The sequence below is a fragment of the Fistularia commersonii genome, chromosome 19, assembly GCF_037954325.1.
Source record: "Fistularia commersonii isolate RoL2024-O1a breed Wild chromosome 19, RoL_Fcom_v1.0, whole genome shotgun sequence".
Taxonomy (NCBI): domain Eukaryota; kingdom Metazoa; phylum Chordata; class Actinopteri; order Syngnathiformes; family Fistulariidae; genus Fistularia; species Fistularia commersonii.
Window position 1 is genome coordinate 2320738 of NC_141302.1, and position 13743 is coordinate 2334480.

At 43.7% G+C, this 13743-nt stretch overlaps 1 long non-coding RNA gene across 1 annotated transcript; it reads left to right on the plus strand.

Annotated features, from left to right (window-relative positions):
* The first annotated feature begins 1237 nt into the window (after positions 1-1237).
* LOC147223395 (uncharacterized) lies at positions 1238-2916 on the plus strand. Its single transcript, XR_015107566.1, has 3 exons — positions 1238-1336; positions 1914-2246; positions 2360-2916. It is a non-coding gene; the product is annotated as an uncharacterized LOC147223395 (long non-coding RNA).
* The last annotated feature ends 10827 nt before the right edge of the window (positions 2917-13743 follow it).

Below are 13743 nucleotides of genomic sequence, written 5' to 3' on the forward strand. Positions count from 1 at the left end.
CTCTCCATCCTGGTCACTCCCAAAGAGAACCTCAACATCTTCATCTCTGCAACCTCTAGTTCTGCCTCCTGTCTTTTGGTCATTGTCCCTTTTTCTAGAGCATACATGTCACTGGTCTCACCACTGTCTTGTCCACCTTTCCCTTCATTCTGGCTGAAAGTCTTTTAACCCTTCGTACCCCCAGACACTTTTCTCCACCCATTCCAACCTGCTTGGACCCGTCTCTTCACCTCTTTTCCACACTCTCCTACGCTCTGGACTGTTGACCCTAAGTACTTGAAATCCTCAAACTTCTTGATCTCCACTCCCTGTAGCCTCACCGTTCCACCTGGGTTCCTTTCACTCACCCACATATATTCTGTCTTGCTGGAACTAACCTTCATTCCTCTTCTTTCCAGAGCATACCTCCACCTCTCTAGATGTTCCTCAACCTGTTCCCTGCACTCACTGCAGATCACAATGTGGTCTGCAAACACCGTGATCCATGGAGATCCCTGTAAATAAGCCGACGACAACTGTTGTGCTAACATCGCGTCCTGGCTCTGGCGACCATCGGTGAGTGCGACCTTCTGCCGCGTCCTCCTCCGAGGACGAGGAGGCCGTCGACGTGGCAACTTCATCAACACAGCGAAATCAAGCTCTGAATGATGTTGCTTTGTTTTTGATCGGGATCTGAGATTCACCTGCATGTTGCATCCTCTGTGCAGCTACGCTGGTTTCTAGTCAGGGGAAATTGTTTGGAAACACAACAAGACAATGGGTAAATTGTCGCGCGGCAACACTGACAAACCGGTTCCCCCGTCTGATTTCCCGACCGGTTTGGCTGCTTCGCTGTTTGTCAAGATATCCGTTCGTAGCCAACGGAACGGGGCCAGTAGCGGCGAGCGGTATCTGGGTGGGCCAAGGCGTCTGACGTTCCCGATCAAGCTAATAGAGATGCTAGTTAAAAAAAAAACCCAAAAAAAATCAGAGCTCCTGTCACTTTTCAGATTGATTCATTTAAAAAAAAAAAAAAAACAGTTTGCAACTGGCGGTGGAAGCATCCTGGAAGAAAAAGTGGGCTTCCTATCAGTCTCGGGGCTCCGGGAAGTCGATGTGCCCAAACCGAGGCCCAAAATGTGCACAACATCCCTTCAGAAAACCACCTGCCGTGACGTCAGAGCTGTTGGTTTTTTTTCACTCATTCCTCATCCCTTCATCACCTGGCTCCTCCCACCTCCCACCTCTCCCTTTTACCACTGCTTGATATTCAGACATGCACAGAAGGACCTGCTCAGAAGCCTTCAGAAGCCTGCAGAGGAACGACAAGTTGAAAGAAAGATGGGCGGATTCAAAGGTAGGGTGAACGGACGCTATTTATGCTTGAACCTGTTGGTTTTTTGGATTTTCATCTCACATATAAGGCTTTTTTTCTTTATTTTCTTTGTTATACTCGAGTCATTTACTGTGCTACTGTTAAGGTTATGACCTTGAAGATTAACGATTCAAGTCCAAGACCGAGTGTAATCTTTTATGTTGAATTTAATTTGAAGAATAAATCTTTTATTTATATTCGTATTTATTGATACTATAACTGTCACGCTGCTGTGACAAAAGAATTTCCCCGATGGGGATCAATATAGTTGATTTTCTCTTAAATCATTTACAGAAAAATGGATTTAAAGACAATCACGATTTTTTTTTTTCTTTTTCTAATTTATCTGCCCGGCCAAACTCCGATAATTTGTAAAATGCTAATAACACAATAAAGGGGAGGTGTGTGGTAACATATCACACACACACACACACACCCTTTAATGGTTCAGCCTTCTTGCTGGTTCTCGCCAAGGGTGTTGGCTGGTTCTGATGTTCTGCCTGACATTACTGAGCCTGACATTCCTGTTCCTCTTCTCTCCCCTACCTTCACCCTGCAGATGTTACAGCTGGAACCCCAGTCCTGATCACGTTCTTTCTCTTGATGACCTGGATGTGTGTTGGCATCGTTGCCCAGACATCGCCTTCGACCGACTTCACGGGGCTAATGTCAGAGATGACTGAAATGGTCACAAACGACATTTTTGTTACTCCAGAGGAAGGTACCCCGACTCCAGAGGAAGGTACCCCGACTCCAGAGGAAGGTACCCCCCCGGTATCAGATGAGAATGTCACTGAGGAAACAATTGTCACGATGCAGACAACCCTGAGTACCCTGCCGCCAACAACCTCGGCGGCTCCATCCATCTCTTCACATCGGGCAACAACCCTGGGTAAGCCATCGCCCCCACTTTTATTTTCTGGTTCCGCCATGTGATGCCAGGATGACAATTGAACAAGCCGTTATTCATTTAACCCCCCCGTCGTCTTCTGTCCCTTTCTCCAGCCATCCTGATCGCCATGGCGGCGCTGGGTCTGTCGTCGCTACGATGAAATTAGAGGCGCGGCACATTCCGAAGTGAGGGGAAACCACAGGGTGGGGGCAAAGGGTTTGAAAAGAAGTGAACAATGAAGACGTTTTAATTGAATGTGCCTGTTATTGTTGTTGCTCCTGGTGACGAAAATGGCCACTAGACGCCCGTCGAACAGTTAAGCCCGGATTATCCCGGAGTTGTAAGCGATGAAAGCGGCCAGGTTGGACTACTCTTAATTTAGGAAAGACCATGTTGAAATGGTGCAGGGAATGAATGGGTGTGTGTGTGTGTGTGTGTGTGCACTTACAATGAAGCCATCGCTGGCTGATATCCTCAGGTGAGTGTCTGAGACTTGATTGTGTGTGTGAGCTAGTCAGAAATGCAATTAAATGAACCATCAGTTCATAGACCTCTGATGATTGTTGTTATTATTTTTGTTATTATTATTATTTTGCACTATGTATTTAGAGATGTTGATTTGATTAATCTGCTCTTTTTCTTTTAAATAAATGTTTGGCACATTGGCGAACACACGCCTTTTTTTTTTTCGGGATTTGCTACTTTCTTCGCCTGTGCATTAGCGCGCCGCGCTAATGCGAATACAACTGGATGTTTGCTAGATAGTCACATTTGTTAGCGCCTCAGGGGCCAGTATATTGTAAAAAAACAAAACAAAACGCAAACGCAGAAGACTGTTGTCTCAACATGAAGCTTTCGGTTTCGACACAGACGCGCACACACACCCGTTTTCGACAGCACAGCCAACTTCCGAGGTGTCATTAGTAGCTTAAATACATGGCTATAAAAATATATTACCCCGTGCCAAACAAAGTTATTTAACGGTTTTCTGTTCCTGATGAGAAACAAAGAAAACAGTCGGAGCGTTTGAGAGGAAAGGATTTGCTTGTTTGCTCTGGGCTTAGTTTGTGTTAGCATTGCGCTGACAGGCAGCCAAAAGTTGCGGGCCGGTTAGCGAGGTTAGCCTTGGAAAATAAAACGGAGTTGACCTTCGAGGTCAAAGGTGAAGGTCAACTCCGTTTTCATTTGGTCATATGACCAAAAGGTCATGATCCTCAGTGAGAGCCCCTAATGACGCCCCTAATCGCGAACAAATACGGAGTTTTCGAATGTAACGTCGCAATGTAGCGTAGCGGCAGATGTGCGTGGTCGCGTTGTTTGCATCATTTATCGTTGTGTTCTACTTTTAAAATATTTTTTATGTACGCTTGCCCTCATTATGGCTCTGAAAAAATTCCAAAGTGCTTGTGTCAGTGGTGTTAAGAAGAAGTTAAGGATTATAGTCGACCTGAAGGAAGAAGGAAATAATCGCTAAAGGTGTTGTAGGGTTGCCAAGCGCTATGACATAGCTAAATAAACCATCTTTCGTGGCTAAAGGGGCGACCACGTTAGCGAAGCACATGTCTCAAGTTTTGGAAGAAGTAGAAAAGTGACTGTTAGCTTGAATGAATTAAAGACAGCTAGGTGGAGATAGCGTTAGCATCAACGAGGTACAAGTGCTGGCAAGAAGAGACAGAACACCAGAAAGACAGGAATAATTAAGGTTATCTTTGATTCCTTTCGGTATTCTTGCCATAAATAAATCCATAAAAAGTTTCAAAAGGAAGCAGTCCCTATTTTGGGTCTGGAGAACGGATGAATGGGTTTTACATTGATTTTAATTGATTAAATTTGCTAACGGAGTCAAAGAACTAATAAAATTCGTGAGCCGATGTTCTACTGTATCCATGTTATTACGGTGTATTAACTGTCTAGTGATAGTTGATACTGAAAGAAACGGAGCGTTACAAATGGTTACAATGCAGCTTGATAATCTTACCATCTAAAGTAACCGCCGCAGCCTTTCGTTGAAGATGTGAACGGTTGGAATGAAAGGATTGTCAGCTTTCAAAGGAAGCAAGGGCGTGGAGGCATTTTAAGTGCGCATAGTCAGCTGCGGTTTTTTAAGGATCTTCTCAAAATATGTACATTCGATTCCCCGAAACCTCTGTGATTGACAGGTGACGGCCGCAGTTTATGCCCTGTTGAGACTTATCTTTATTGTTATGCTTACTTTAATGATAATAATCAAATAAACTCTGACTCAGGTTCTGTGGAGGGAAACTGAACAGACACGGTGCCTGAATCTGATCTCTTCCAATGTGAGCGTCAATGGGTGAATACTTAAATGAGAGGGAAAATAGTTGTATGCCTCTATGTGACTTGTGAAGGAGAGGGGCAATAGTTGTATGCCTCTATGTGGCTTGTAAGGAGAGGGACAATAGTTGTATGCCTCTATGTGGCTTGTAAGGAGAGGGGCAATAGTTGTATGCCTTTATGTGACTTGTGAAGGAGAGGGGCAATAGTTGTATGCCTTTATGTGACTTGTGAAGGATAGGGGCAGTAGTTGTATGTCTCTATGAGACGTATGAAGGAGAAGGCAATAATTGCATGTCTCCATATGTAGCTATGTGGCTGCTCCAGGGCAAACTCCGCCTCTTCTCCAATGACAGCGGGTGACCCTGTGACTCTGAGTGCAGGTTCAGCGGTGACTCAGGCGGCACCCTGGCCTCGGGGCATGGCCCGTAACCAATGCTCAATAACCAGATGAGCACGAACACATAGAATAGAATAGAACAGAATGGAATAGAAATTAATTAATCTAGAAGGAAATTATTTTTGCTGGAAGGCTCCAACATTACATTCATTCACTTGATACATGATATTGATGTTATTTCTGTCAGGTTTCCTTCTTGCAGAAAGGGAAGGAGTGATAAAGTTTGATGGCCATGGGTAAGAAAGACCTTCTGTGGCGTTCTGTGGTGCTCCTCTGTGGTCTCAGTCTATGGCTGAAGGTGCTTTGGTAAGACTTCAGTATAGCATGCAAGGGGTGAAAGGCGTTGTCCCTGATACCGAACAGCTTCTTCAGCATTCTCCTCTCAGACACCTCCAACAAACAAGTGCAATTCACTCCCAGGAAGACAGCAGCCTTCCTGATGAGCTTATTGACAGTAAGCATCGGCTGCCTTCAGGCTACCGGCCCAGCACACTACAGAGTAGAAGATGACGCCGGACACCACCGTGTGAGAAAACATCAGCATTGCTCTGCAGACGTTGAAAGTCCCGAGTCTCTGAGAAAGAGCAGGTGGGTCTGACCTTTCTTGTAAACACAGTATCTGTGTTTTTAATCCAGTCTAGTTTATTGTCTCTATGGACACCCAGGTACTTGCACTTACCCATCATGTCCACATCAATCCCATTGATGGACATGGGGTTTGGACCGGTCCTCCGTTTCCTAAAGTCCACCACCGGCTCTTTCGTCTTTGTTACGTTGAGTTGAAGGTGGTTTAGTCCAGATCGCTCCACAAACCTGTCCACCACACTCTTGTACTCAGCCTCCTGGCCTCCAGGGATACAGCCCACGGTGGCGGAGCCGTGTCAGAACTTCTGCAGATGGCAGGATCATGAGCAGAAGCTGAAGTCAAAGATGTGGAGTGTGAACAGGAAAGGAGCAAGGACTGTCCCCTGTGGTGCCATCTTGCTGCTCATGATGGTTTCAGACACGATCTTCTGCAGCCTCAAATACAGTGGGAGGCCTGTGAGGTGGTCAGCAATCCAGGCCACTGGTGGAGCATCCACCCACCTGACCAGGGTGAATAAATACTGAAAAACACCACACAGTTGTGTAGCACCTCCTCTGAGCACTCAAGGGACGAGGCTGTCGGCTCTTGCAGGCTTTCCTGGATGAAGGTGACTGACCTCCTGTAGGTCTCCTTCCATTCCCTGGCCCCTCTTTTTTCATGGCCACTGATGGTTCCTAGACCACTCCACACCTCCCTCATGTTATTTTGTTGGAGTTTGCTCTTCCAGCACCTCCTGCACGATTCCTTACACACAGCAATCTGTTCCTGCAGTTCGATTAGCACCATCTTTTTGTCACTTTTCCCAAATGCCAAATTTTTCCTGTTCAGTTTTGCCTTTATGTCCTTTGTCACGCATGGTTTATCGTTGGGGAAGCAACAAATGTTTTTCTGTGGGGAGTACACTATCTTTACAGAAGTTAATGTAGTCAGTTATGCAATCTGTAAGTCCATCTATGTCCTCTCCATGTGCATCGTGGAAAATGTCACCCCAAAGCAGCTCTGTTGGGCCTCCTCAGCCTCCTGTGACCACATTCGTACCAATCTGGTGGTCACAGGTTGCTTCTGGACAGCAGGAATATAGAGAGGCTTCAGGTGGACCAGGTTGTGATCTGTCCTGGCCAGGCAGGGGGAGCTATGGAGCTGTATGCTTCTTGGATGTTAGCATACAGCAGATCAAGGGTTTTATCCCCTCTGGTCTTAAAGACTACAAAGCAGTTAAAATTGTGAAGGGTTGGTTCTCTCCTTGTTTTGGCAACTGGACTTGAATTTCTTCACTTGAAGATGTTTCACCCGTCACCTGAGAGGCTTCTTCAGTTCTAGTGACCCATGGAAAGTTTCCAAATGTAACTGCCAGGGTTTTTGGCAGGTCCAGGTTATGTGGGCTCCTTCACCAATGGGAGAGGTGTAAGCGGGGGGGGGTCGTTATGCTAATTAGCATATCGTTAGCATTAGCATAAGCATACCAATCTGGTTGAAGTCTCCAGTGATCGCTACATGGGGAATGGGCTGCAGAGTCCGTTGTATCACATCAGCCATGAGAGGAATGTAAACAACAACAACGATGGCCTGGGAAAACTCTCTGGGAAAGAAATATGGATGCTAACAGTAACCGCTAACAGTTCGATGTCCGTGTCGCTATTTCACCGTAACGGTTCCAGGGTCGCACTGCTTGTTGTTAATGTAAACAGTGACTCCACTTCCCTTTTTCTTACCGCTGTAGCTGCAACTCCCGTCCCCTCGCACCAACTGAAAGCCCGCTAGATTCACGGTCGAATCCTCGATGTGAAACACATGATCGAATTCTCAAGGAACACTCAGTGGATATCTCCTCTTCCTTAGCCTCTTCTTTTCCCCTCAGGTCCTTGGGGATTTCGTGTCTCTTGCTAGTTACGCCGTTGTGTCGGAGTCCTAAAAGCTGATCCCAGGACCCGGATCCGGCATGATACAAGTCCTCAGAATGCGAGATGTTCCACGATCTTCTACTATTAATAGCTGTAGTTCTTTAAGGAGAAGCGGAAGAGCGAAAGGCAATGAAAATCTGTGACTGCGCCAGAAGTTGAAAGCAAGACCGCAAAGATTAATAGATGAAACAATGAATGTGTGGTTCTGGGTGTGTTAGTGTGTGTGTTCATGCATGTGCATGCACTTGGTTCTTCTCCTTCAGGCTGGCTGAATCACTTGTGCCCTTCAGCATCGACGAATTTCCGTCGCTCGACCGACGCATTGTTTTTCATGTTTCGTGAAACGAGATAAAGACACTCTCCAGTGGGTTCATTCAGAGCCTTTTATTATCTCTTCTTGCCCCCAAAACTTCCCCTTATCAAAACAAAATCAGGTTCTGGAGAAGGAGCGAGCAAACCTCGGCCCGCGGGCCACTTCCTGCCCGCCGGTCAATGAACTTTGGAGCTCAAACAGGAGATTATTTCATTTTTGGAGCGGTGATTTTCAACCGGTGTGCCGTGAGAAATCGTTGAGTGTCACGTCTTTGGCGCGATGACGTAGAGGTCAATGTTAGCGTTAGCGCTGCGCGACAGCGGCTGTTTGGAATCGCAGCAAGACGAGTGAGTGACAGTGACGCAGATGCACAAAAGAAAAAAGAAAAGACGGTGAGCTCGAGGTGAATTTGGGTTCACTTCCACCGGGAAACTTTCACCGCAGAGACCTGGCCGTCACCATCGACAACACCTCGGTAAGGCCGACCACAACTGTGAGAAACCTGGGTGCCGTCCAAGACAACCAACTGTCGTTCTCGGCAAACGTCGCAGCGGTTGCATGTTCCTGCAGATTCCTCCTCTACATCATCAAGAAGATCCACAGATTCCTCGCGGAGGATACAGCGCAGATACTCATCCAGGCGCTAGTCATCTCTCGTCTGGACTACCGCAACTCCCTCCTTGCCGGTGCCCCAGCGGTGACCATCAGGCTTCTGGAGCTTCTTCAGAAAGCGGCAGCCCGCCTGGTGTTCAACCGTCCCAAATTCTTCCATACACTCCCCTTCTTATGGCCCGACGCAAGCTCCCGGTAGCCTCCCGCATCAAGTCCAAGACCCTGGTGCTCGACTACCAGGTGGTGAATGCGACAGCCCGGTCTTATCTCCAGGGTATGGTAGAGCTACATGTCCCTTACCGTCCCTCTGATCTGCCACCTCTGGGCGACCGTCCACCCCATCACTCCGAGCCCCCGGCTGCCGATCCAACCGGTCTCGGCTCCTCAGTGGTGGAACTTCTTCTTCTTCTTTCGGCTTTTCCCGTCAGGTGTCGCCACAGCGAGTCAACTTTCTCCATCTAACCCTATTCTCTGGATCCTCCTCTCTCACACCAACTACCTTCATATCTTCTCTCACTACGTCCATAAATCTTGTCTTTGGTCTTCCTCCAGACCTCTTGCCTGGCAGCTCCAATTCCAGCATCCGTCTACTAATATATTCTCTATCCCTCCTCTGTACATGACACAACCATCTCAGTCTGGCTTCTCTGACCTTCTCTCCAAAACATCTAACATGTGCTGTTCCTCTGATAGACTCATTCCTGATCCTCTCCATCCTGGTCACTCCCAAAGAGAACCTCAACATCTTCACCTCTGCAACCTCTAGTTCTGCCTCCTGTCTTTTGGTCATTGTCCCTTTTTCTCGAGCATACATGTCACTGGTCTCACCACTGTCTTGTACACCTTTCCTTTCATTCTGGCTGATAGTCTTCTATCACTTCGTACCCCTGACACTTTTCTCCACCCATTCCAAACTCCCGAAAAAGTTCAGAGCAGCGGGGTCGCTACCCATCTTCCGCCATGAGCTGAGAACATACCTCTTCACCAAGCACTACCCTTCTGATCGCACTTAGCCTCCAACCCCCCCGGAACAAAACAAATTAAAAAAAAAAAAAAAAAGATGAAATGAATGTACCGTAATTTCTGGACTATTGAGCGCACATCAATATAAGCCGCACCGGCTAGCCGATCGCTATCTCGTTCTTCCTCCTGCGCACTAAAACCATCAAAGTCGTCTTCTTCGGTGTCGAAGTTGAACGGACTCAGAATTTCTCGGTCATTTCATCGGTCCGATGTGACGAAGATAACCGTTTTAGCGCCTTGAAGCTCGTTAGCGCCGCCCCCCCCCCACAAAAAATGTCCATATATTAGCCGCAGCGTTGTTTACGTGAAAAAAGTCGCAACTTATCGTCCAGAAATTACGGTATATATGTATATGATTCTGAGATGGCTACTTGGTTGAGCGGTCACTTCTGACTTCCGACGACTGGTACTTCGGTGACTGAATTGCACTTTTTGTAAGTCGCTTTGGATAAAAGCGTCTGCCAAATGACTGGAATGTAATGTTATGAGGACGCAACAGCACAGACTCCGCCGTGCTCGGTGTGTGTTGAGAAGCTATCCAATAGCGCCACGGTGCCAAGCAAGCTTAAACGCCACCTCCAAACCAAACACCCTTCCCTTCCAAACAAGCCGATGGACTATTTTGAACGCTTATGTACAAACAATGAGAAACGCGCCATTTTTTGGAGACAAACCACAAAGGTAAACGAGAGAGCCCTCGAAGCTAGCTGCCTTGTTGCTGAACTCGTAGCTTAATCAAAAAAGTCCCACACTGGGGCAGAAACATGAATACTGCCAACTTGTAAAGCTTGAGCAAGAGCTTCGTGTGTGATTTTCTACCATCACTGCCAGGATATCCATTATGTGTTAATCAAAACAACCTCAGGTTTCACAGAAAGTGAGTATTAATACATTAAAAACTATATTATTAACTATATGTATTGCATGTACTGTGTTCGTGTCATTTTGGTTGGTGGTGTGGCCCAGGATTTTGTAAATGTAATAAATGTGCCGCAGCCAAAAAAGGTTGAAAATAGCCTTTACTGTGAACACACACAAACACACACACACACACACACACACACGAATGAGCTGGATGTGAAGCTACAAGGGAAAAACTGGTTTGTCCATGAAATGCCAGCAAACGCCAGAGCCTTCAAAACCAAGCTGGTTTTATTTTCAAAGTAAATGTCAGACGAGTCTCATATGTACCGTTTAAAAATGCGTTTTTTTTAAATTTTTTTTTATATGTATCGTATCTTGTGGCCTATCAAATTTGAAAAGTCAATGTGGCCTCTGAGCTAAAAAGTTTCTGGAGGGTCAATGGATTTCCCCTGTGGTTGTAGTAGCGCAAAGCGGCCGCTAGAGGTCGCTGTTGAGCTGCGATGCAAACTTCAGCTTCTTCCCGCGCTCAGCTACAACTATTATTCTTTTTTTCCTTTTTACGTCACTTCCGGTGTCCAGTTTTGTGACGCCACCACCATTAAAATTAGTCCTCAACAGAAATTTTCCAAATGAAAATTAAATCTGATCATAAACTAATGGAAAACGTTTGGTTTTAATGGTTTGTATTCAATTTTATTTATTTTTTATTTTATTTCTCGTGCAATACGTCAAACTAAAAACAGTTGTTTGGAAACCGTTGTTGTTTTTTTTTTTTTTTTTTAGATTTACATAACATTAGAAAAAAAAAGCAAACAAAAGAGCGACATCTGGTTTTTAATTTTCCTTTTTTTTCTTTTAGTTTTGTCAAAATTACAAGGGCTCATAAACCCCCTCCAAAAAAAAAAAAACAAAAAAAAAAAAAAACAAAACAAACAAAAAGCAGATTATCCTGAGACTGGGCGGAGACGCTAGAAGAACCCATTAAATTTAAGGGCTGTTTTCTGGCGACGGCCTCAGCTGGCGGGACCTCCCCGCACTTCACACATTAGATCCATTTTGCTCCTGGGGGGGTTTGGGGGTTTTGGGAGGGGGAGGCATGAGAAAACAGATGTTTAATTCTACCAGATGCGACGGTGGGCGGAGTTTCTGGAAATCACCCCGACGCCGTGGCCTGGCATCGTTAGCATGCGGGGGGGGGGGGGGTCCCTGCCAAATCTCTCATTTATGTCGTATTCACATGCACACACACACACACACACACATGTGTACTATTACACAACTCCGGGTGCTGAAAACCCCTAAATTAAATCTTAGCCCGTCTTGTTGTAGTTTATCTTAGCTTCCCTTATCTTATCAAATGTAATTTAGTTTGGATGAATTTAGATTAGCTTGGATTAGCTTTTTCTTATCCTGTTTTAACTTATCTCAGTTTAGCTTATCTTGGTTCAGCTTAGCTTCGCTTAGCATAACTGGTTTTGTCTCATTGCATCTTCTCTTTGTTTATTTTGGAACAGTTCAGACTAACGTTGATTAGCTTTACCTAGCTTATCCTGTTTTAACACAACTCAGCTTAACTTTTCTTTGTTCACCATAGCTTCCGTTAGCTTATCCTGTTTCATCTCATGTCATCTTAGTTTATTTTAGAATAATTTTAATTAGCTTTGATTAGCTTTACCTAGCTTATCCTGTCTTAATGAAACTTAACTTATCTTAGTTCAGCTTAGTTTCTCTTAGTTTAGTTTTTTAGCTTAGTTTCTCCTGTTTTATCTCATCTTAATTTAGTTGAGTTTGGATCAATTTAGCTTTGATTAGCTTTACCTAGCTTATCATTTCTTAATGTAACTTAACTTATCTTTGTTCAGCTTAGTTTCTCTTGGCTTATCCTGTTTTATCTCATCTTAATGTAGTTTAGTTTGGATCAATTTAGCTTTGATTAGCTTTACCTAGCTTATCATGTCTTAAACTAGCTCAACTCCACTTAACTTAGTTCAGCTTTGCTTCACTTATCCTGTTTCATCTCATCTTATTTCATCTTAGTTGTTTTGGAATCATTTAAATTAGCATTGATTAGTTTAACCCAGCTTATCCTATCTTAACGTAACTCAACTCATCTTAACTCATCTCAGCCTAGCTTAGCTTCGCTTATCCCGTTTCATCTCATCTCATCTTAGTTTATTTTGCACCAATTAAGACCAGCTTTGATTAGCTTTTCCTAGCTTATCCTGTCGAAACTTAAATGAACTAATCTTGGTTTAACTGCTCTTACCTAATCCTGTTTTAATTTATCCTGTCTTAGTCCAGTTGACTTTATCCTGGCTTAGTTTATCCGGCTTCATCGTTGTTTATCTCAGTCTAGCCTGCCTTATCCTGTCTCACCTAAGTCTAACTTATCTTATCTTACCATAGTTTGTCCCGTCGTGACCTTTCCCCATCTTTCTCAAGATCATCTCAGCGTAACCCGTCCCGTCTCATCCAATCCGATCTCAGCCCGACTCGTCTGCGATCCTCCTCCCCTTTTTCTTTCCTCCGCCTTCTGTCGTTCCCCAGCAAACCCTTTCCTGTCTGGACGCCGTCGAGCCTCCGAAACGTCATTTGACGATTTCAGGGTCAACGGGCCCTCGTCTTTCATTATACTTTCATTTATTGTTGTTGTTTTTGAATAAAATAAAATAAAAACATCTTTTTTTTGGTGATTTTTTAGTAAAAGTTAAATTCAAAAAAACAACAAATAATGAATAGATATTGAAAGGTGAGGGTCTTTTCTACCGTCTGATAAAAAAAAACAACTATTTTTGATTGTTCTTTTAAAATCAAAAAACAACAAAAAATGTTCTTTTGGAGGTACTTTCTTCATTTAAAAAAACACAAAAACAACAAAAAATGAATAGATAATGAAGGATGAGAGTCCATTCTTCTATCCGAATAAAACGGCTGTTTTTTAAACTAAAAAAACAAACGTATATGTTTTTTTGGGGTATTTTTTTATTTAAAAAAATAGCAACAAAAAATGAGTAGATAATGAAAGATGAGGATCCATTATTCTGTCTGAATGTTTTTTTTTAATTAAAAAAAAACAAAAAAGTATTTTTTAAAGCAAAAAACAAAAAACACAAATATTGAGAAAATAATCCAAGACGAGGGGCCATTCTTTTGTCTGAAAAAAATAAAACCTAAAAAGAACATCAACATTAAAAAAAAAAAAAAAAAAAATTAAAAAAATGTGTTCTTAATCAAAATACCAACACAAAAATGATTATAAAAATTATGAAAAATTAGATAATGAGAGATGAGGGTCCATTCTTCCGTGGGAAAAAAAATGTAAACTAAAAAAACAAAAAACACAAAAATTGAATAAATAAAGAAATGAGGGTTCATTTTTCCATCTAAAAAAAATTGCAGTTTTTTTAAACTAAAAAGGGTTATTTATTTATTTATTTTTTTAGTTAATAAAAAAAAAACTGAATACCATAAAACGAGTTGATAATGAACGACGAGCATCCAAT